This window comes from Bombina bombina, chromosome 4 (assembly GCF_027579735.1).
Source record: "Bombina bombina isolate aBomBom1 chromosome 4, aBomBom1.pri, whole genome shotgun sequence".
Lineage (NCBI taxonomy): Eukaryota > Metazoa > Chordata > Amphibia > Anura > Bombinatoridae > Bombina > Bombina bombina.
In genome coordinates this window covers 18,492,463-18,516,566 of record NC_069502.1, presented here as the reverse complement: position 1 = coordinate 18,516,566, position 24,104 = coordinate 18,492,463, and positions in this window count along the sequence as shown.

The window sequence follows — 24,104 nt, the reverse complement described above, 5'->3', positions numbered from 1 at the left end:
GAGCCTATACAGCTTGGAGTAAGACAACATGCATAAAGAGGATGATGTGGTCAAAATACTAATTTGCCTAATAATTCTGCACACAGTGTATATATATAGATGACGATATATATAGGTATAGATATATAGAGGAATATCTATTTATAAATTCATAGAACATTTTTTGCTATGTGCAGAACTTTGGAATATGAAATATTTACAGTACATACACAGTATAACACTTAAGTAAATATAAATATTGCATAAAGGGCTCCAATGCACTTGTATACATGTCTATATATGTCTGCATAAGTATTTATGTGTTTATATGTGTATATATGTATGTAAATACATATTTACACATATAAATACATAAATACAAAGGTATACATACATATATATATATACACACACACACACACATCTTTAGTCATGTATATGTATGAATCTCTATGTTAAAGCCCTCATATCTTTGAGCCCTTTTTTTATTCAATATATATTTTTAATCATTTTTATTATATGGCGTTATTATGAGCGTAACTGTACTTTATAATGTATTTTTGATGTGTTTTGTGACACTTTTTATTCAAGCAGTTAACCACAGCTCTGATGTCCTGGTAATCATTCTAGCATAAATCACAATTCTAATATGAGTGCAATTTAACGTGCACACAAACATCCTCGATAACCTGATACCTCTTGCGTGCAAACAATAGCGCGCCACCCGTAATCTGACTCTATGAGGGTCAGTGCGAAGAATCCAACACTTCACGTAGCCTTGTATATATAGTTATTTACTTCTGCAAAAAAATCAATAACCCAGAAATATTTTGTAAACTTATTTCTTTTACGATGAGTCCACGGATTTCATCCTTACTTGTGGGATATTGCCTGCTGGTCAGCAGGAGGAGGCAAAGAGCACCACATTAGAGCTGTATAAATAGCTTCTCCCTTCCCTCCCAACCCAGTCATTCTCTTTGCCTGTGTTAGTGATAGGTTGTCAGCAAGTTCCTTGAAGGGACAAATTTCTGCTTTGTCTATTTTGTTACACAAGCTTCTGGCAGATATTCTGGATGTTCAATCTTTTTGTCAGGCTCTGACTAGAATCAGGCCTGTGTTTAGACCAATTGTTCCTCCTTGGAGTTTGAATTTAGTTCTTAATGTTCTTCAAGGGGTTTCGTTTGAACCTATGCATTCCATAGATATTAAGTTATTATCTTGGAAAGTTTTGTTTTTGGTTGCTATTTCTTCTGCTTGCAGAGTATCTGAGCTTTCGGCATTACAATGTGAAACTCCTTATCTTGTTTTTCATTCGGATAAGGTAGTGTTACGTACCAAACCTGGTTTTCTTCCTAAGGTTGTTTCAAATAAAAATATTAATCAGGAAATTGTTGTTCCTTCTGTCAGAGTACACATCAATGACATATATATACTAATATATATATATAAATGAAAATAATATGAAAAGGATGTGTGTATATATATAAAGCTGTCTATTTTATCAGATGTGCTGTAGAATATAAATTCTGATGTCAGGATTTAACTCAAAACCCCCTACAAGTTGATTTTGGCTAGGTGAATGCACGTTTATCAGGATTGAAAATCAGCATAGCTTTTGAAGCACAACCTCCTGCTGTGTAAGCACAAAAACAAATTTTCCTAAAGGAACTATAACTCAGTGAACCTATTCATTTGACTATATATGCAGAGTTTTATAACTCCAAGACATTTGGTGATGAGAGAAAAGAATGTGTTCAAGGGCCCTCTGGAATTTGTCACCTAAATCTTTGTGGATTCAAAGTAAGACATGTGCCGCATACACAGCTGGGGGGAAGGTGACTCAAATAGAATTAAATACATTTTGCAAAGGGAACAATGCCAGTTTTCCATGTATGTTTAAAATAATTCAAATAACCCATATATTTATATATAACATGCTTTCCTGTTTTCCAGGTGGAACTAAGAGATGACACACACAGGACGATACATGGGATGAAATAAGTCATATCATATGAATGTGAAATAAATGTTTATAAAGTTTTAAATACATCCCTTGAAATATAGTGAGATGGATATATGGAAGTTACTTTGATGTGATATGACTATGAAATATTGACATCTGATATTGAAATAAAAAATTTCTGTTAGGCTAAATAAAATATAAATGTTAACAAAAGAAATTTACTAATGCAGTAAAATATAATATGTTTAATACGAAAAATTGAATAGTTAGCAATATAAATTATTCAATATAAATAATGTTAGACACATGTTTCAAATCAAAATGACCAGAGAGGTAATGTGATCTTACCCGTCTGTGATTGGTATTGCGAACTTATTAATATGAAGAAAATTATGGTAGTTATTACATATTTTAAAGAAATAATCTCAAATGTTTAGAAATGGCTAGGTGTATTTGTTTTGTGTCATGTGGCCCCCCCGATGGACAGATGCAGGTATTGCAGCCAGGAGACGATTGGTTGTTGCAAGGATGCATCTCCTTAGCAACGCACACTCACAAGGTGAACCAATAGCAGGGACAAGGTTTCGAAGGGCCGCCCATATTCCACACCTATGATTACAGAATATAGTTGTATGCAGGAGAGGGAAAAGGACACTGGCTGCTGAGTTTGTAACTGACTGAAACTGTTTGTGTGGGACACAGTCAAACTATAAAACAAAGTGGGCCATACTTCTCCTTTTCCATTGCAATTACACTTATTTTATGAGGTGGGACAAGTCTTGAAGCTGAATATCATTTTGGTAATGCATTAAGAGATTGCTATAGCAATTAAATTTAAGAGCACTCAGTATTTTAACTGTGCTCATAATCTGATATAAGGCTAATTTTGTATCTTGCATGCTAAATAATTCATCTGTGTGAAATATAGGATATATATATAGTTATCTTAGAATTGGTCTTAATTATAAGCAATTAAGAATTGTTCCAATTTTTTTAAGCACTGTTTAGAATTGTGCCAGTCTGAATGTTTAGTGGTTTATATTTAGCCGCATTGTGTTAACTGAATGAAATTCAATTGTGAGTAAGGCTGATTTTTAAAGATAAATTTGCATGAGCTTTGCATAGCATATTTTAAATAGTTTTTGTTTTAACGCATATAATATTGACTCCTATTTTGACCTTTACCAATATTTATGTATCAACATGTTCATAGTTATTTACTAATAATAAAGAATTCAGATACTTATATTAATTTTGTTGTCTTAGTAAAAGTATATTGATTGTGGGTTCAGTCTAAAGAAAGATTGCTAAATATATTCCCAGCCATATACTCACACATTGTTTGGAGAATACTGCTAAGATTTTTATAAATATACTGACATATTATATGGAGGCACTGCTGAGATATTATAAATAATTATCATATTGATATAGTATATTTGTGGTAAATAGAAATTATTATAGAAGAGAGAAGAAATGTCATATTTCGAATTGATATTTTGAAAATATAAAAGTTTTTTTTTTTTTTAAATTGAAATATTGATTTTCGTGTTCAAGATTAATATTAATATTTTGAAATATTATTAAAAATTATTTTTTTAAAAAATTAATAAAAATATTAATTTTTCATATAAAAAAAACTAATCAAAATATTAATTTTTCATATTTCAAAATTCATAAAAATATGAATTTTTCATATTTCAAAATTCATAAAAATATGAATTTTTCATATTTCAAAATTCATAAAAATATTAATTTTTCATATTTCAAAATTAATCAAAAATATAAATTTTTCATATTTCAAAATTCAAAAAATATTGATTTTTCATATTTCAAGATTAATAAAAATATTAATTTTGTCATATTTCAAAATTGATATTGATATTTTGAAGATATAATTTTTTTTCCCCCTCTCTCTTATTGGTCAAAATTGTATTAGCGTTTTATCTTAATAAGTACAACACTAAAATAACGATGTCTTCAGCAAAAAGTAATGCTAGTGTTTTTGTGCAAGATGAAATTGTGTCCTCCCCAAGGTCCTCCGTCAATGAAGTGATTCAGAAAAAAACGCTCAAATTAGACGCCATGAATAACATCATGACTAGACTTGATATTGGGGACGATGTCTCCAGGTATATTAATGAGTGTAAAGATAAGGCCAAAGATTTAGTTAAAGATATGTGGTTTGAAGATGGGAAATTATACCAAATGTTACTGCAACTTAATAGATGCACAGAACTTAGGGGGCGTGATGAATTCATTTTCGAAACTTGGCCGATCCTAATGTATTTGAGCTGTGAGATGTCTAACCAAATGGCAGGACAGAACAGACAATTAGGGCGGCTAAGGGATGAAAATAATTAATTACGAGAATTTCAAGATGCCTTTATTCAGGCAAAGACAGAGGTTTTCCATGCTAGCCAAAAGGCTTCTGACTTAGATAAATATGATTAGGAATTAATGGCTGATTTTAAAGCTTTCGAAGAAGAATATAAAAAGTGCCAAGATGAAAATAAAACTTTAAAAGCTAGATATCACGAGGCTGAAAAAGCATACGAACAGGCAATAAATAAAATACAGAGACAAATTAGCAGCTATAAGGACTGGGACAGAAATGAGAGTCAAGATCCCAGGCGGGAGGATAGACAAAGATACCCAAACTATAGCCCTAATTCAGGCCCAGAGGTAACTTTTTCCCCTAGGCAACTACATAACTCTGGGGGACCAGAAAATTATTACGCTTTAGATGAAAGGCACTCTAGCTCAAACAATAACTCCCCAGTAAGATCCAGTGATGTACCAAATAAAGTGTATGACACTCCCACAATAATTAAATTCCTGAAGAATACAGTACGCCCATTTTCTAAAGGGGGGCCACTTCCATAATTGACCACTTAGAGGCCTTTGAAACGCATTATCTATAATGAGTGTTACAATTGAGCAGTTAAAAATTGAATTTCTACCCTGGGTATTTGAAAGTAAGCATCACAAATTCTTTGCTTCACTAAAGGATATGAATATTCGTTCCTGGAGTGAAACAAAACGACAATGCAGAAAAGAATTCGGACAACATTGCACTAAAACGGCAGCGAGAATAGCTGTATATGATTTAAAATGTAGTGCGAATCAAAGTCCAATCGAATTCCTTTCTATATTGAAGAATGTGTACAGCATGGCTGAAGATGATCCCGTATTTGAAGGTTCAGAGTTTGTGAATATATTTTTTGAAGCGCTACCCACACCCATCAAAATCAACTTAGCTAGAGATTTTGAGGAGAACTGTTCATTGGAATAGCTGATCAAAGAGAGTACGAAATTATACTCTATTCAGCAGTCCAGTGAACAGGGGGATAAAAGGGAGAAAAAGCCCAATCCTAAAATAGTGGCCGAAACTAGGGTGTCACCTGAACCCCTAACTTTGGAGTCTAAAAAGAAAACCTATGCGGAAGTGGCCAGAGAAAACGGGCCATCTCCACAGAGGTTTAACTCTACTCCTCCCCCAACACGAGATGAGGCGCAGAGAGACTATAGCCAAAGCGGGGGACATACTCAGGCGAATAATTACGCCCAAAGAGAATACCCACAGAATAATGGGTACCCCCGCAAAGGTAGATACAATAGACGGCGAAGGTATTCTCAGGATAACCAGACACCCCAAGTAAATAATGCTCCCCAAAATAATAATGCAGAACAAATTGCACCCCAGGAACAACCACGCCAGGATAGAAATAGCAGCTCTAATTCTGAGGGGAACCAATGTTCCAAGAATCATTATTATGGGGCATCAAGAGATTGGCCCAGGAGTATGGGTAACTTGTACAATCAAGTAGATCAGCTTAGTACCCAGCTAATTCGGTTGAGCGAACAAGTCGCTAATATGAGTCAAAAACTTACGGCTCAGCAACCGAACAATACTTTTTTAGGGGTAAAGCTAGTAGTCAGCAGTGGACCACAGGCACAGTCATAAACACTGTGGTATCACCTAAGAGGGAGGGGAGAGATATACAAAATGTAATAATAAATATCAATGATACTAATCATGTTCTCTCCCCACAGACCGGAAACGGACGATTTAGCTGTGATGACAAGCAACCTCATCCGGGAAATATTAACAAATCCCTTCCTTTGCAGCACTCTCTTAACCTTATTTCCACAGATGCAGTACAAAAGAATCTAGCCGACCCTGTCATAGAGGAAACAGGTAGATATGAAGTTTCCTCTGCACGGGAAAACGTGGCGATTTCAGGTAACACGTTCGCACCACAGATGTATGATAACACCAACTTTATGTGTGAAATGATAGAAAATGCAGGAAGGTATTATGTATAGTTGAACTGCAAGATTCAGTCTCCAACCCTATCATGGGATTAATTGACACCGGATCTCAGGCAACTATTTTATCCCACCGGTACTACACACAGCTAAATGAGCTAACACCCCACAAACCTAAAATAAAAGAATTTGACGGTTCTCTAATAGGAGTTGGGGGTGATTCTCTAAAAGTCTACGGTACTGCCTGGTTAAAACTTAAATTGGGGAACAGGGTCATAAGACACCCTGTCATTATAGTGGATCTGCCAACTGATCGTTTAATTATTGGTAGTGATCTCCTGAAGCGATTAAGCACCATAATTGATTGCATAAATAATGTAATTTGGTCACAAGTTAAAAGGCCTATCAATTATGAAAAATCTGGTATATATCGCACCCGACGTAGCTGTCACGTGGTGGAAGAGAAACCAGATGCTGTGGAGATTCATTTCAGGAATAACTCTGTACCTGAAATCACAATTCTACAAATAGATGATCAGACTCCTTTAAGTGGCTCTGATGGTAATACTTTTAAAATTTTGCCTGGAAAGATAGAGAATATTTCCCTAGAGGGCGATGTATTAACCATATCACTCCACAAGGGGAATCATAAAATCCCTAAGGGGGGAGGCAATGCTCAGTACCTCACAGGGATTGAGAGAATTAAAGAGGATCTACTTATCCCTATACAAGTGCATGACCTTGGTAAAACCAAGTATGCTAAATTAAACTTAAAACAGGAAGCTAGCTATATAAGCGAAGGTTTATTAGCACAAATAGCTGAACCTAAAGTGATTAAATATCATTCTCACCAAGACCACTGTGTCCCCAACCTGGATAACAGGCCTGAAAGCTATAACATCACAGCTAAGTGCTTATTATCTATCTCTATAGGAAATAAGTCAGTGAAGCACCTGTTTTTAGTTTTAAATACTCCCCATAATCAAATATACATTGGCAATGATATCTTACATAGATATGCCATACAAATAGATTTGATTAACTCTTGCCTCTGGAGCAGGTTAAAGGGGGACCCTGAAGTATTTCAGGATGAAAATGCAGCCCTGAAATTAAACCAGCAATTGTTATATGCTGTGAATATGCAGGTGTCTAGCGATGTTACAATTCCTGCTGGGGCTGATAAATTTCTTTTACCCTTACAGGTGAAGAGAGGTCAGAAATTAAAAACTTCTGAAACACTAATTTGCCTCTCCCATAGAATACAAAATCTGGGTGTCACAGTAATCTACACTCCTATGGTGAATATTGGAACTGTTCCAATACATATTATTGTGCATAACATGACCCCAAAGGATATAACATTATCCAAGGGAACTACCATAGGATATGCACTGGAATCAAGTTATTACACTTTTGCATTCCAGAATAATGTAATTGGGCTGATCCCTGAAGGATACTTAACTGAAGAACAATTAATAGAACAATCCTTTGCATCTATGCCAGAGGGTCTATTTAATATTCAGTCTATTTATCCCTTCAGCTCAGAGGAAGGCATCTGTAAAATTGAAGAAGCCTCTCTAGTGTTTGATCAGCCAATCAAACAGCAAGATTACCCCAATACCAAGAGTCATGGGAGCAATGTAAATTATAATCAAGGGGATCTCACCTCTAGGTTGGAAGAAGCCTATGAAATAGGACAGCCTGAAATCTTTCCAGGATTTCAGCAAATAGTCGAAGAGCAAATATCCATGGCTAATGGCTGTTCCAGCGATGATGAATGCCAACAGCTGCGAGAACTCCTGATGGAGTACAAGGATATTTTTGCTAAGGATTCTTATGACTGTGGTACTACAGACTTGCACATTGCAAGAATACAAACAAATCCTAATGCACCACCTGTATTTGTCAAACAATACAGACTTCCCTTAGCCTCATATGATTCTCTCGCAGAAATCATAAGGAACTTGGAAGAAAGGGGTATCATACGACAGGTGCACAGCTCTTATAATAATCCTATTCTAGGTGTCCTTAAGCCCAATGGACAATGGCATTTGTGTGCTGACTTAAGACAGCTAAACAAACGAGTATACATGTCTGGCTGGCCTGTACCATACATTGACCAGTGCCTAGCACAAATGCAGGGATCCAAAATATTCACTGCCATTGATTGTGCACAGGGATATTGGACCATAAAGGTACATGAAGAGGACCAATACAAGCTAGCATTCTCCTTCCAAAAGGTCCAATATGCATTTCAAAGACTTCCTTTTGGATACATAAATTCTGGACATGCATTTGCTGTATTCATGCATAAGGCTATGCCTGATGCACTGGAAAGGGGGACCTTATCTTATGTTGATGATGTTTTAATCAAAAGCACAGACTTTGAAAAACACATCACAGAGCTTAAACACGTCCTCAGCCAACTTAAAAGGGCAGATGTCAAATTATCCCTACAAAAAGCTCAATGGTGCCGCACTCGTGTAAACTTCTTGGGACATGAAGCTACCTCTGAAGGATTAAATCCTCAGAAGAAAAAGGTGGAAGCTATAGTGAATTCTAAAAACCCAACTAACTTAAAGGAATTGAAATCCTTCCTGGGTATGACAAATTATTCTCGCAAATTAATTGATAATTATGCAGAGTTAGCTAAACCACTACAACTTCTTCTAAAGAAAGATGTGAAATGGCACTGGAGTGAGTCTCAAGAGACAGCCATCAGAGAGCTGAATAGAAAACTCACTCAAGCACCTTGCCTAGCATACCCTGAGGGAGGTAAACCTTTCTTCTTAGAAACAGGTTACACAGATGTAAGCATGAGTGCTGTTTTATACCAAAAGCATGATAATTTGAACAAAGCCATTGCTTACACGAGCAAAAATCTATCCCCAATAGAAATAAAGTTTAACAATTGCGAAAAAGCCCTCTTATCTACTGTATGGGCTCTACAAAACTTCCGCAGCTATATACAGGGCGAGAAAATTATTGTAGAAACGGCCCACCAGCCTTCGCTATATTTGCAAAGTGAGAGAATAAGAGATGGGAATTTGTCAAATAGCCGCATAACAGCGTGGACTCTTTCCTTACAAGGCTGGCCATTAGAAATTTGCTACAAGCAGAATAAAAAGAATCGAGTCGCACAGGGACTTGCCGAGCTCCACAACTGTACTGCTAGAGATCCTGGGGAAGAATCATCAGAAGATGATTTTCTGGAGGAACAATTGCTTTCACCTTATAAAATGTACAATGAGGAAAATTGCCAAACATTACCTTGGGTGTATGTTGATGGTTGTTCTTACCATGCCACTATTGAAAATGAGCGCAGATTAGTCGCTGGCATTGGTATAACTGGGGCAAATGGATTCCCAAATATATCTATAGGTTTCAACATTGGACCAAGATCCAGTCAAGTTGACGAACTAACTGCCGTTTTCAAAACCATTGAAATAGCTATTGAACATGGAATTCATGAATTTGTGATCATAACTGACTCAAATTATGTGCGTGACAGTTTTGTTGAATACCTGCCAACTTGGAAGAGAAATGGCATGCAGAAAAGCAATAACAAACCAGTCAAGCATGGCAAGTTGTTGTGCGAGGTTGATAATCTGGTGGTATCCAATGATTTAACCATACACTGGAAAAAGACCAAGGGTCATTCCAGAGTTCTAGGTCCTGATAAGGAAGGCAATGATCTTGCGGATTCATTAGCCAAACAAGGAGCCATAACTGGAGAATTCCTTAATATTGACCACTTAATTGGTGCAATTCAGGTAGAAGCCATCACCAGAAACCAGGCAAAACAACAGAGTGAGCCTAATTTGGTACAATGGAGTCAGGATTCTCCTAGTGAGGACCTGATCACTAGTCAAAAAGAAGACCCCATTTTAGGCGCCTTCTATAAACACATAGAAGATCCTGAAAGCAACCCCATCTCAAAAGATTATTGTATTGGCAAAGAAGATCTTAGAATCTTAATAAAATCTAAATCACAATTCAAGTTACAAGATGGTTTGTTAATTAGGACCTCCAAAACTGGCATTCAGCAATGGGTAGTGCCCACCAAGTTCAGAGGTCTAATGCTTCAACATGCCCATGATGCTCCCACATCTGGTCATCGTGGTGCCAAACTCACGTACGAAATATTGCGTGACTACGCTTTTTGGCCACACATGTTGAAAGATGTTCAAGCCTACTGTCAAGGTTGTTTAATCTGTCCACAGTTCCAACCCACTGCGCCAACGCATAGAGCGCCATTGCAGAAGAGGGGGATGGTAATGCCATGGACAGATATACAAATTGATTTTATTGGTCCAGTAACAAGGTCATCAAGAGGTAACAAATACATGTTAACAGTGACATGCCTGTTCACTAAATGGGTAGAGTGCATCAGTGCCCCTAACAATAGTGCTGAAACATGCGCAGCATTGCTCATCAACAACGTATTTTCCAGATTTGGTTTGCCCCAAAGAATAGAGTCAGATCGGGGGACCCACTTCACCAGCGAAGTGATCACCAACATGTGGAAAATACTAGGGGTTAAAAGAAAGCTCCATATTGCATATAGCGTTGCCTCAAGTGGTGGTCTAGAGCGTTACAACCAGTCCATTGTGAAAATCCTCAAAAAGTTTGTGAGTGAAACGGGTAAAGACTGGGATGTAAAACTACCTCTAGTCCTAACGGCATTAAGAGCAACTCCAAGTAGTGCTACCAAGATGTCACCTTTTGAACTGATGACTGGCAGAAGAATGGTTCTACCTCAGCATCTGCTGTACCGTACATCAGACCAAAACTTGATAAACGCTGCCAATACACATCAATATGTGGAGAACCTAAGAAAGCACCTGCAATATGCCTTTGCATTTGCTCAAAGGAATTTAGAAAGAGCCGCAGCCACCACTAAAACCTATTATGATCTCAAAACGTCCAAAAAGGAATATGAAATAAATGATAAAGTTTATATCTATAACTTTGGAAGAGATCAGGTTAGGGAGAAGATATTTCTTCCATCATGGAAAGGTCCTTTTGTCATTACTGACAAAATATCTCCAGTGGCCTATAAAATACGGATCCCCAAAAATGAAAGTTTCATAGATAAATGGGTCCATATCAATCAATTGCTGGCAATCCTAGGTCCCAACTACAAGTCATAGAGGGAGAATGAAGTGTCATATCCCCAAATGAACTAAAGACATACTGTAGTTTAAAGATGCCTAACTGATAAACATGAAGGCTCAAAATAACAAACTTTCTACATAAGAGACTGTCTATGATGTATATGGCCAACATCCTCACCGAGTACCACTGACTTTGATCCAATTCAAACACATTTTGTCAGGGTACAGGTCAATGACATATATATATAATTATACATATACATAAATGAAAATAATATGAAAAGGATGTATGTATATATAAAGCTGTCTATTTTATCAGATGTGCTGTAGAATAGAAATTCTGATGTCAGGATTTAACTCAAAACCCCCTACAAGTTGATTTTGGCTAGGTGAATGCACGTTTATCAGGATTGAAAATCAGCATAGCTTTTGAAGCACAACCTCCTGCTGTATAAGCACACAAACAAATTTTCCTAAAGGAACTATAACTCAGTGAACCTATTCATTTGACTATATATGCAGAGTTTTATAACTCCAAGACATTTGGTGATGAGAGAAAAGAATGTGTTCAAGGGCCCTCTGGAATTTGTCACCTAAATCTTTGTGGATTCAAAGTAAGACATGTTCCGCAGACACACAGCTGGGGGGAAGGTGACTCAAATAGAATTAAATACATTTTGCAAAGGGAACAATGCCAGTTTTCCATGTATGTTTAAAATAATTCAAATAACCCATATATGTATATATAACATGCTTTCCTGTTTTCCAGGTGGAACTAAGAGATGACACACACAGGATGATACATGGGATGAAATAAGTCATATCATATGATTGTTAAATAAATGTTTATAAAGTTTTAAATACATCCCTTGAAATATAGTGAGATGGATATATGGAAGTTACTTTGATGTGATATGACTATGAAATATTGACATCTGATATTGAAATAAAAAATTTCTGTTAGGCTAAATAAAATATAAATGTTAACAAAAGAAATTTACTAATGCAGTAAAATATAATATGTTTAATATGAAAAATTGAATAGTTAGCAATATAAATTATTCAATATAAATAATGTTAGACACATGTTTCATATCAAAATGACCAGAGAGGTAATGTGATCTTACCCGTCTGTGATTGGTATTGCGAACTTATTAATATGAAGAAAATTATGGTAGTTACTACATATTTTAAAGAAATAATCTCAAATGTTTAGAAATGGCTAGGTGTATTTGTTTTGTGTGTCATGTGGCCCCCTGATGGACAGATGCAGGTATTGCAGCCAGGAGACGATTGGTTGTTGCAAGGATGCATCTCCTTAGCAACGCACACTCACAAGGTGAACCAATAGCAGGGACAAGGTTTCGAAGGGCCGCCCATATTCCACACCTTTGATTACACAATATGGTTGTATGCAGGAGAGGGAAAAGGACACTGGCTGCTGAGTTTGTAACCAACTGAAACTGTTTGCGTGGGACACAGTCAAACTATAAAACAAAGTGGGCCATACTTCTCCTTTTCCATTGCAATTACACTTATTTTATATGAGGTGGGACAAGTCTTGAAGCTGAATATCATTTTGGTAATGTATTAAGAGATTGCTATAGCAATTAAATTTAAGAGCACTCAGTATTTTAACTGTGCTCATAATCTGATATAAGGCTAAGTTTGTATCTTGCATGCTAAATAATTCATCTGTGTAATATATAGGATATATATATAGTTATCTTAGAATTGGTCTTAATTATAAGCAATTAAGAATTGTTCCAATCTTTTTAAGCACTGTTTAGAATTGTGCCAGTCTGAATGTTTAGTGGTTTATATTTAGCCTCCTGAAATTCAATTGTGAGTAAGGCTGATTTTTAAAGATAAATTTGCATGAGCTTTGCATAGCATATTTTAAATAGTTTTTGTTTTAACGCATATAATATTGACTCCTATTTTGACCTTTACAAATATTTATGTATCAACATTTTCATAGTTATTTACTAATAATAAAGAATTCAGATACTTATATTAATTTTGTTGTCTTAGTAAAAGTATATTGATTGTGGGTTCAGTCTAAAGAAAGATTGTTAAATATATTCCCTGCCATATACTCACATATTGTTTGGAGAATACTACTAAGATTTTTATAAATATACTGACACTTCCTTGTGTCCTAATCCTTCTTCTGCGAAGGAGCGTCTGTTACATAATTTGGACGTGGTCTGTGCTTTAAAGTTACAGGCGACTAAGGATTTTCGTTAATTGTCTTCCTTGTTTGTCATTTTTTCAGGGAAACCTAGGGGTCAGAAAGCTATGGCTACCTTTCTTTCTTTTTGGCTGAAGAGTATCATCCATTTTGCATATGAAACTGCTGGACAGCCGCCTCCTGAACGTATTACGGCTCATTCCACTAGGGCTGTGGCTTCCTCATGGGCATTTAAAAATGATGCTTCTGTTGAACAGATTTGCAAAGCTGCAACTTGGTCGTCTCTTCGCACTTTTTCCAAATTTTCCAAATTTGATACTTTTGCCTCGGCTGAGGCTGTTTTTGGGAGGAAAGTTCTTCAAGCAGTGGTGCCTTACGTTTTGGTTCCCTGTCTTGTCCCTCCCTTTCATCTGTGTACTATAGCTTTGGTATTTGATCCCACAAGTAAGGATGAAATCCGTGGACTCATCGTATCTTGAAAAAGAAAGGAAATTTATGCTTACCTGATAAATTTATTTCTTTTTCTTTTTCGATACTATGAGTCCACGGCCCGCCCTGTTCTATGAGACAGGTTATTAAATTTTTGTTCAACTTCAGACACCTCTGCACCTTGGCTTTTCCTTTCTCTTCCTAACTTCGGTCGGATGACTGGGTTGGGAGGGAAGGGAGGAGCTATTTATACAGCACTGCTGTGGTGCTCTTTGCCTCCTCCTGCTGACCAGGAGGCGATATCCCACAAATAAGGATGAAATCCGTGGACTCATCGTATCGAAAAAGAAATACAGGTAAAATCAGGTAAGCATAAATTTCCTTTTTATAAATTGATTGAGCTGTTATTATGAGTTCTGAAAACAATATACACAGGTTCCCATGCTGCTAAACCCTTTTATTGTGTAGCACTTTAGCTTTTTGTGTGGCTGTGTCTGTATTGTTTATTCCTTGTTGCAAGAATAGTTATTGGACCACAACTGCAGATTATATTAAGATAATAAAAGTGGAGAGAATGTATCTGAAAAACTGTTACAGAAGTTAATCTGATTATTATGTTACAGGAGTGTAGCGAGAATACTACAACCTGTAGATCCAGTGACGTTCTAGATGAGATCAGAGAGGGGGGCGTGTGTCAGGGTGCCAGGAATCAGACTGAGACAAGAAGTGCAAAAATAATCACACCTTTATTAATAGCAAAAAATAATAAAAAGTCCACAAGTCAAATAACAAGCCAGGAGTCAAAACCAGAGCTGGTAGTCAGACGAGCCAAGTCAGGAGTCAAAGCGAATAGTCAGACGAGCCGGAATCAGGAACAAGGAAAACATCAGAGTCAGGGATCAGGAATGAGGAAGGACGTCAGGCAGCCAGGTAATACACAGGAATGCTCACAAACAGGTCTGAGACAACGCAAAGGCAAAGCATGTCTATAAGATAGGGGGCGCCCTAAAAAGTTAGCACTCAATAGGCTATATGGTGTATATGATAGTAAATATGGTACACAAAGGAAGACAATATGTATATGATAGTAAATATGGTACACAAAGGAGGACAATATGAAAAATACTATTAGTCAATTCAACAAAATATAATAAAAAGTCTTTAAATTTGTGAAATGAGATAATGTTGAGGCAGCAATCTGTAGCGGACCCGGCCTGGATCCACGAGGATAATCTATAAACAGAAGAAAAGACAGATGCGCCACATGGCCCAGTATTGTTTGATCCACAGAGTTAAACTCAGATTGTATTACATTAGACTCACAATCTTGGAAGCACTCCAATTAGTGCAATGGGAACAGTCTGGGATCTATAACAGTCACCCAGCAGACCGACCTCTTGGGGTGAAGGTGGATAATCTGTAGTAAAACACAAGAGGACACAAGGGTGCCTATATGGCCTAGTACAGTCTTATACCAGGAGCAGTAGTATGTATGGTAAGATATATAAAGTGTATATATCTTACCATACATACTACTGCTCCTGGTATAAGACTGTACTAGGCCATATAGGCACCCCAAGAGGTCGGTCTGCTGGGTGACTGTTATAGATCCCAGACTGTTCCCATTGCCATCCCAAGAGGTCGGTCTGCTGGGTGACTGTTATAGATCCCAGACTGTTCCCATTGCACTAATTGGAGTGCTTCCAAGATTGTGAGTCTAATGTAATACAATCTGATAGTTTAACTCTGTGGATCAAACAATACTGGGTCATGTGGCGCATCTGTCTTTTCTTCTGTTTAAAGGCAAAGCATACTGAACAGAGGCCCTTTAAATAATAAGTGATGACATCACAATTCTGAGACTGCATCCTGTCTCACATGGATGATGCACACCAGTCTGGCCATAAAAGGAAGTGCAGGAAATGAGCAGCATAACCCACAATGCACCATAGTCAGGAAAAGAGGTGAGTAAAATGGCTGCCAGCAGCACACGGCAAACACAACAGGGAAAAAAACCCTGACAGTACCCTCCCCTCAACGACCCCTCCCCCAAAGGAGGACAAAAGGCTTATTGGGGAAACGGGCATGGAAGGCACAGAGGATGGTGGGAGCATGAACATCAGAGGAGGGAACCCAAGAACGCTCCTCCGGACTGTAGCCCCTCCGGTGAACCAAATACTGTACACGCCCCTGGACATACGAGAGTCAATAATGCTGCTGACCTCATACTGCTCATGGTTGTCAACAAAGATAGGATGGGGATGAGGCAACAGAGTTGTAAACCAATTACAAACCAATGGTTCAAGAGGGAGACATGAAAAACATTGGAGATGTGCATAGCAGGAGGAAGGTCAAGAGCGTAGGCCACAGGATTAACCCGTCGGAGTATTCGAAAAGGACCAACATAATGGGGAGCCAATTTATTGGAAGGCACACAAAGGTTCATGTTGCGGGAGGACAGCCAAACTCTCTCACCAACCTGGTAGGAAGGTGCGGGTAGACGCCTTCGATCAGATCCTGAATCTGCACCCACGTGGAACGGAGTTGCCGGAGATGCTCCTCCAAAGAACACCCTGAGACATGAATAAATCGGGCAACAAGGATGGTTGAAACCCATAATTCACCATGAACGGCGATAACTTGGAGGAAGCATTAATAGCACTATTATGAGCAAACTCTGCCCAAGGTAACAGTTCAGACCAATTATTGTGGCTATCTGAGACATAGCAACGGAGGAACTGTTCCAGAGCTTGATTAGACCGTTCCGCAGCCCCATTGGATTGAGGGTGATATGCAGAGGAGAAGGAAAGCTGAATCCCCATTTGAGCACAAAAGGAACGCCAAAATCTGGAGACAAACTGGCTACCCCAGTCCGACACTATCTCCTTGGGTAACCCATGTAAACGGAAGACCTCCCGGGCAAAAATTGAAGCAAGCTCCTGAGCGGTAGGCAGCTTCATCAAGGGAATGCAATGTGACATTTTAGAAAAACGGTCAATCACCATAAGGATAAAAGTATTGCCATTGGAAACAGGGACCTCAACAATGAAGTCCATGGAAAGATGTGTCCAAAGACGCTCACCATTAGCAATAGGTTGAAGAAGACCCACAGGAAGACGTCGAGGAGTCTTATTCTGTGCACAAACTGAGCAGGAGGCAACATACGCAGCAACATCAGAACGAAGACTTGGCCACCAGAATTGTCGAGTGACAGACCAAATCATTTGGTTCTTGCCTGGGTGACCTGCGTCTTTAGGATAGTGATAAGTGTGCAAAAGTTTAGTTCGAAGATTCTCAGGAGCAAAACACTTACCACTAGGTTTCTAAGGAGGTGCATTGGTTTGTGCAGCCAGGATCTCCTCCCCCAAGGGAGAAGTCAAATTAGTATTTATGGTAGCAAAAATATGGTCAGGAGGTATAACAGGAGTAGGTACAGATTCCTCCTTGGACAGAGGCAAAAATTGTCGAGAGAGGGCATCAGCCCTAACATTCTTACTACCAGGCAGGTAGGAGACCACATAATTAAAATGAGACAAAAATAGCGCCCATCTGGCCTTTCGTGGCGACAAACGTTTTGCTTCAGATAGATAAGTAAAATTCTTGTGGTCAGTAAGAATGAGCACTGGCACGCTAGTATCCTCGAGAAGATGCCTCCATTCCTTAAGTGCCAAAATTATGGCCAGTAATTCCCTTTTGCCAATTTCATAATTGCACTCCGCTGGAGACAATTTCTTAGAGAAGAAATCACACGGATGCAAGGAACCATCAGGCGTAGGATGTTGAGACAAGAGGGCACCTACTCCAGTCTCAGAAGCATCGACCTCAAGAACGAAAGGCAGGACAGGGTTAGGATGAGCCAGAACTGGAGAGGCTGCAAAGGCAGTCTTAAGACTATCAAAGGCCTTAATGGCAGTAGGTGACCAATGGAGTGTATCATTCTCTTTACGGGTCATGTATGTTATAGGTTTGACCAAGGAAGAAAAGTTTTTAATAAACTTTCTATAGTAATTAGCGAACCCCAAAAAAATGTTGATTAGACCGAAGACAAACTGGGCGAGGCCACTGCAGAACTGCAGATAACTTGTCAGGATCCATGGAGAACCCTGCAACGGAGATAACCTAACCTAGGAAGGTTACTTGAGTCTGATGGAACTCACATTTCTCGAGTTTACGAAACCGGCCATTCTTACGTAGTCTCTGAAGAACCCGTGTAACATCAGAACGATGAGCCTCAAGTGTGGGTGAGTGTATGCGGATGTCGTCTAAGTACACCACAACACACTGTTGCAACATATATTGTAGGACATCATTAATAAATTCCTGAAAAACAGCAGGAGCATTACATAGGCCAAAGGGCATTACAAGATACTCATAATGCCCGCTCCTGGTGTTAAATGCTGTTTTCCATTCGTGGCCCTCCTTAAACCTAATGAGATTGTACGCTCCTCTCAAATCAAGTTTAGTAAAGACCGTAGCTCCCTTGAGGTGGTCAAAGAGTTCCGTAATAAGCTGAATAGGGTAAGCATTCTTAATGGTAAGATGATTAAGACCCCTATAATCGATACATGGTCTTAACTCGCCACCCTTTTTCTTCACAAAGAAGAAACCAGCCCCTGCAGGAGAGCAAGATTTGCGACAGAGCATCGGCAACATACTCTTCCATAGCACAATTCTCGGCAACAGACAGAGGGGACACCCGGCCCCGAGGAGGAATGGCTCCGGGTTGCAGGTCTATGGCACAATCGTAAGACCGGTGAGAAGGCAACGTACCGGCATGCACCTTGTCAAACACGTCTATGAACTCTCGGTACTCCTCTGGCAATTGAGATACTGAAGAAGTGCACAAGACTGCTTTCCGAAGACAAGTGGAAATACATTGCGGGGACCATGACAAAATTTTGGACCTGCGCCAGTCGAGGCTGGGATTGTGCTTTTGGAGCCAGGGATAACCCAGAACAACCGGAAAATGCAGAGAGTTTATCACCTGGAACTGGAGGGTTTCAAAATGGAGAGCCACAACAGCCATGGACAACGGAGCAGTTTCGTGAGTAACGAGTGTGGGCTGAAGGGGCCTGCCATCAATGGCCTCAATAGCAAGCGGAACGGACCAAGGCAAAACAGGAATGGAGTGCTTTGATGCAAAAGCACTGTCAATGAAATAGCCCACAGCACCGGAGTCAACAAGAGCCTGAGTGACTATGGAGAAGTCCACCCAGGAAAGGACAACCATGACCAAAGGTTTCTCCTTAAGCGGTTCCGTGGACGAGGATAAACCACCCAAGGTCTGCCCCCGACAGGACCTTAGGTGTGAGCGTTTCCCAGCCATGTAGGACAAGACTTCAAAAGGTGGCCCTGTAACTCACAATAGAGGCAGAGCCCCTCCCTCCTCCTAAAGGCCCTCTCCGCCACGGAGAGACGCGTGAATCCCAGCTGCATTGGCTCAGCAGTACCTGGTGACTCGGACCAGGAGGCATGGGAGGAGAGGGAGGCATGGGTGGGAATGAACACGTAGGAGACAACGGAACAGGAGGCTTCCGCAAGCGCTCCTTGAAAGAGGGCCTCTCTCTGAGTCTGATGTCAATTAGGATAAAAAAAGACACCAATGCCTCGAGATCCTGTGGTAAATCTCTGGCAGCAACTTCATCTTTAATCGCATCAGAGAGCCCATGAAAGAAGGCGGCAACAAGGGCTTCATTGATCCAACCTACCTCTGCGGCAAGCGTACGGAACTCATTAGCATACTGAGCAACAGATCTTGTACCTTGTTGAATGGACATGAGCCATTTAGCAGCAGAGGAAGAGCGAGCTGGAACATAAAATACCCTTTGAAAGGAGGCCATAAATTCAGGGTAATTTAAAATCACAGGTTTATTAGTCTCCCACAAGGGATTAGCCCAGGCAAGAGCTGTGTCAGAGAGTAAAGAGATGAGAAATCCCACATTAGCTCTGTCAGAGGGAAACGCCTGAGGTAACATCTCAAAGTAAATGCCTACCTGGTTAAAAAACCCTCTGCACTGAATAGGATGGCCTCCATATCGCTGAGGTAGAGGTGCAGAACCAAACATGCTCCTGGTAGGCATAGGTGCAGCAGCGGAAACTGGAGCAGCCATAACTTGCGGGAAACTTTGGTCCAAATGTGCAGTGTGAGTCAGCAGGGTTTGCAGGGCTAGTGCAAATTTATCCAAGCGGTGATCCTGTTCATCCATCCTGGAAATGATGGCAGGTAAAGGTGGATTATTAGCACCATCAGGATTCTTGGCCTTTGCATAATGTCAGGGTGCCAGGAATCAGAATGAGACGAGAAGTCAAAAATAATCACACCTTTATTAATAGCAAAAAATAATAAAATTCCACAAGTCAAATAACAAGCCAGGAGTCAAAACCAGAGCTTGTAGTCAGACGAGCCGAGTCAGGAAAACAAGGAAAACAGCAGAGTCAGGAACAAGCCAGGGATCAGGAACCAGGAAGGACGTCAGGCAGCCAGGTAATACACAGGAACTCTCACAAACAGGTCTGAGACAACGCAAAGGCAACTGAACTGAGGCCCTTTAAATAATAAGTGATGACATCACAATTCTGAGACTGCATCCTGTCTCACATGGATGATGCATACCAGTCTGGCCATAAAAGGAAGTGCAGGAAATGAGCAACATCCCCCACAATGCACCATAGTAAGGAAGAGAGGTGAGTAAAATGGCTGCCAGCAGCACATGGCAAACACAACAGGGAAAAAACCCTGACAGCGTGGCTACACCCGTAGTAGATTCCTGTGGAAATCACTTGGTTCCGTAATTAACAACAAAAGATAACTTTGTGGAATAAGATCATATGCTGTAGAAGTTTTTATCTTGACAGTAGCACCAGTTAGACTGAAAAAGGATTTCCCTGCAGAGTCTGAGTACAGCTGATGTTACGATCTCACATGGACAGTAGAGGTAAGTCTATTTAGTATAGGGAATCTCCCCTGAAGATTGTTGTGAGCAAAGGAGGTGGCGCAATTTGCCAGAGTATAATGTAGAATCACTGTAATAACGGACAAGGTTACAGAACTAAATATGTACTGCAGCTATCAGTCAGTCTGTTATTATCCTGTTCTGTGAGGCTGATGAAGGAGAGTGCTGTTAATGAGTTCTGTGAGAACGCTGGAACAGGAAAATAGTATAGCTGTGAGTCTCTCCTGAGACTCCGGAATCATACAGATCCACAATAAAGTTCTTGTAGACAAGTTAAAGCCAGTAAGGTATGGGATGCTGTAAATCACTTGTATGCTTATCGATAAGCCTGAAGATTTAGCAGGTGGTTTGTAGCCGGTTTAGGTGTGAAGCTGGAAAGCCGTAGCAAACGAGAGTACTGGTCTCTAGCATTTTACACAACGAAAGCAATTAATTGGCAACTGCTGGAAGGTGTGTTAGAAAGCTATAGGGAAGAATTTAAAGGGACATGCTTAACAAAATCACAGAAGAGAAACAGCAGGCATAGAACGTGACACTTTGTTAATTTCAAGAAGACCTTTAGGAAACCTGTTATAACCTTCAATGCTGAAGTAAGTTATTAAAGGGAGAGTCAACACCAAAATATTTATTGTTTAAAAAGATAGATTATCCCTTTATTTACCATTCCCCAATATATTTTTTACTTCTGTGATTACCTTGTATCTAAACCTATGCAGACTGAACCCTTATCTCAGTTTTTTTTACAGACTTGTATTTTAGCCAATCAGTGCTGATTCAAAAATAACTCCACAGGAGTGAGCACAGTGTTATTTATATGAAAGACATGAACAAACAGTACATGCTATTAGCTATTCACAGCCAGACTGTGAGATAATAGGTGCACTGCAGAGTCTTAGAAATCAGTCTATGAGCCTATCTTGGTTTAGCCTTTAACAAAGAATACCAAGAGGAAAAAAGCAAATTTGATGATAAAAGTAAATTGGAAAGTTGTTTAAAATGACTGCCCTATCTGATAAATGAAAGTTTAATTTTTAATGTAGGACCATAATTTGTGTTAAAACAATCACCTCCTTCATGTAATGCTGGTAAACAAGATTCATTCTTCTACCAATGTCTTTAATTCTTCTGTATGGCCTCAAAGATAACCTGGTTCAATGCAGGTTGCTTCCTATGGCCGAGTTTTCATTGATGTGGTAAATTTTGGAAACATTTTTCTCCATTAAAGTCTATGGGGGATTTTTATGTTACCACCAGTTTCCAAATGTATCCACTTCAATGTAAACTAGCCCAAAGTTGTCTTTGCTTTAGGTCAGTTCATAGTAAATAGTGTGAATACAGCGCCAAGAGAAAGATCCACCAATAGCTCTGACTAAAGGCTCTCTAGCCAGCCTGACTGAAGTAAATAGTAAGTAGGTTTGTTCAGAGCGCCTCAGGTAGGGCTACGTGACTAGGACCTCCAATGTTATGGAGAGGATGAATGAATAAAGGATATGTTGTCTAGAATTGTTTCAAGTTTAATATCAACACAGTTCCTTAACCCCTTAACGACATACGTCGTACATGGTACGTCTTGCACAAACTGGTCTTTAAAGACCAGCGATGTACCCTGATCAGGATCGCTTCCAGACGCTTGCTGAGTGCAGAGGTGGGCGAGATCGTGGGCGGGGTAGCTGGGGGGCGCGCATGGGTGCACGGGGGAGACGGGCACGTGCACAGGGAGGGAGCAGGTGGGAACCATTACACTATGGAACAGTTTGAGTAAATTTAGAGGGAGAGAGGGACAATAAAAATGTTATTATAATTAATCAAAGTGATCTGGGAGGGGGTGGGGGTTTAGTCTTTGGGGGGGGAAGCTACACTACAGAAAAGTGGGGGGAAAAATAAAAAAATATATATTTTTTTGTAAACTGGGTACTGGCAGACAGCTGCCAGTACCCAAGATGGCTCCCAATAATGTAGAGGGGGAGGGTTAGAGAGCTGGTTTTTTTTTGGGGGGGGGGGTCAGCGAGGTTTGGGGCTAAGGGGGATCCTACACAGCAGCATATGTAAATATGCTCCAACAAAAAATAAAATAAAGATACCTTTTATTTTAGTACTGGCAGACTTTCCAGTAAATACGCTAAAAAAATAAAATAAAAATAAAAGATACCTTTTATTTTAGTACTGGCAGACTTTCTGCCAGTACTTAAGATGGCGGGGACGATTGAGGGATGGGGGAGGGAAGAGAGCTGTTTGGGCGGGATCAGGGGGTCTGATGTGTCAGGTGGGAGGCTGATATCTACACTAAAGCTAAAATTAACCCTGCAAGCTCCCTATAAGATCCCAAATTAACCCCTTCACTGCTAGACATAATACACGTGTGATGTGCAGCGGCATTTAACCCCTTAATGACCGGACCATTTTTCAATTTTATTACCCTTAATGACAATGGCTATTTTTACATTTCTGCAGTGTTTGTGTTTAGCTGTAATTTTCCTCTTACTCATTTACTGTACCCACACATATTATATACCGTTTTTCTCGCCATTAAATGGACTTTCTAAAGATACCATTATTTTCATCATGTCTTATAATTTACTAAAAAAATAATAATAAAATATGAGGAAAAAATGGAAAAAAACACACTTTTTCTAACTTTGACCCCCAAAATATGTTACACATCTACAATCACCAAAAAACACCCATGCTAAATAGTTTCTAAATTTTGTCCAGAGTTTAGAAATACCCAATGTTTACACGTTCTTTGCTTTTTTTGCAATTTATGGGGCAATAAATACAAGTAGCACTTCGCTATTTCCAAACCACTTTTTTTCAAAATTAGCGCTAGTTACATTGGAACCCTGATATCTGTCAGGAATACCTGAATATCCCTTGACATGTATATATTTTTTTTTAGAAGACAACCCAAAGTATTGATCTAGGCTCATTTTGGTATATTTCATGCCACCATTTCACCGCCAAATGCGATTAAAAAAAAAAAAAGTTCACTTTTTCACAAAATTTGTCACAAACTTTAGGTTTCCCACTGAAATTATTTACAAACAGCTTCTGCAAATATGGCACAAATGGTTGAAAATGCTTCTCTGGGATCCCCTTTTTCAGAAATAGCAGACTTATATGGCTTTGGGGTTGCTTTTTGGTAATTAGAAGGCCGCTAAATGTGGCTGCGCACCACACGTGTTTTATGCCCAGGAGTG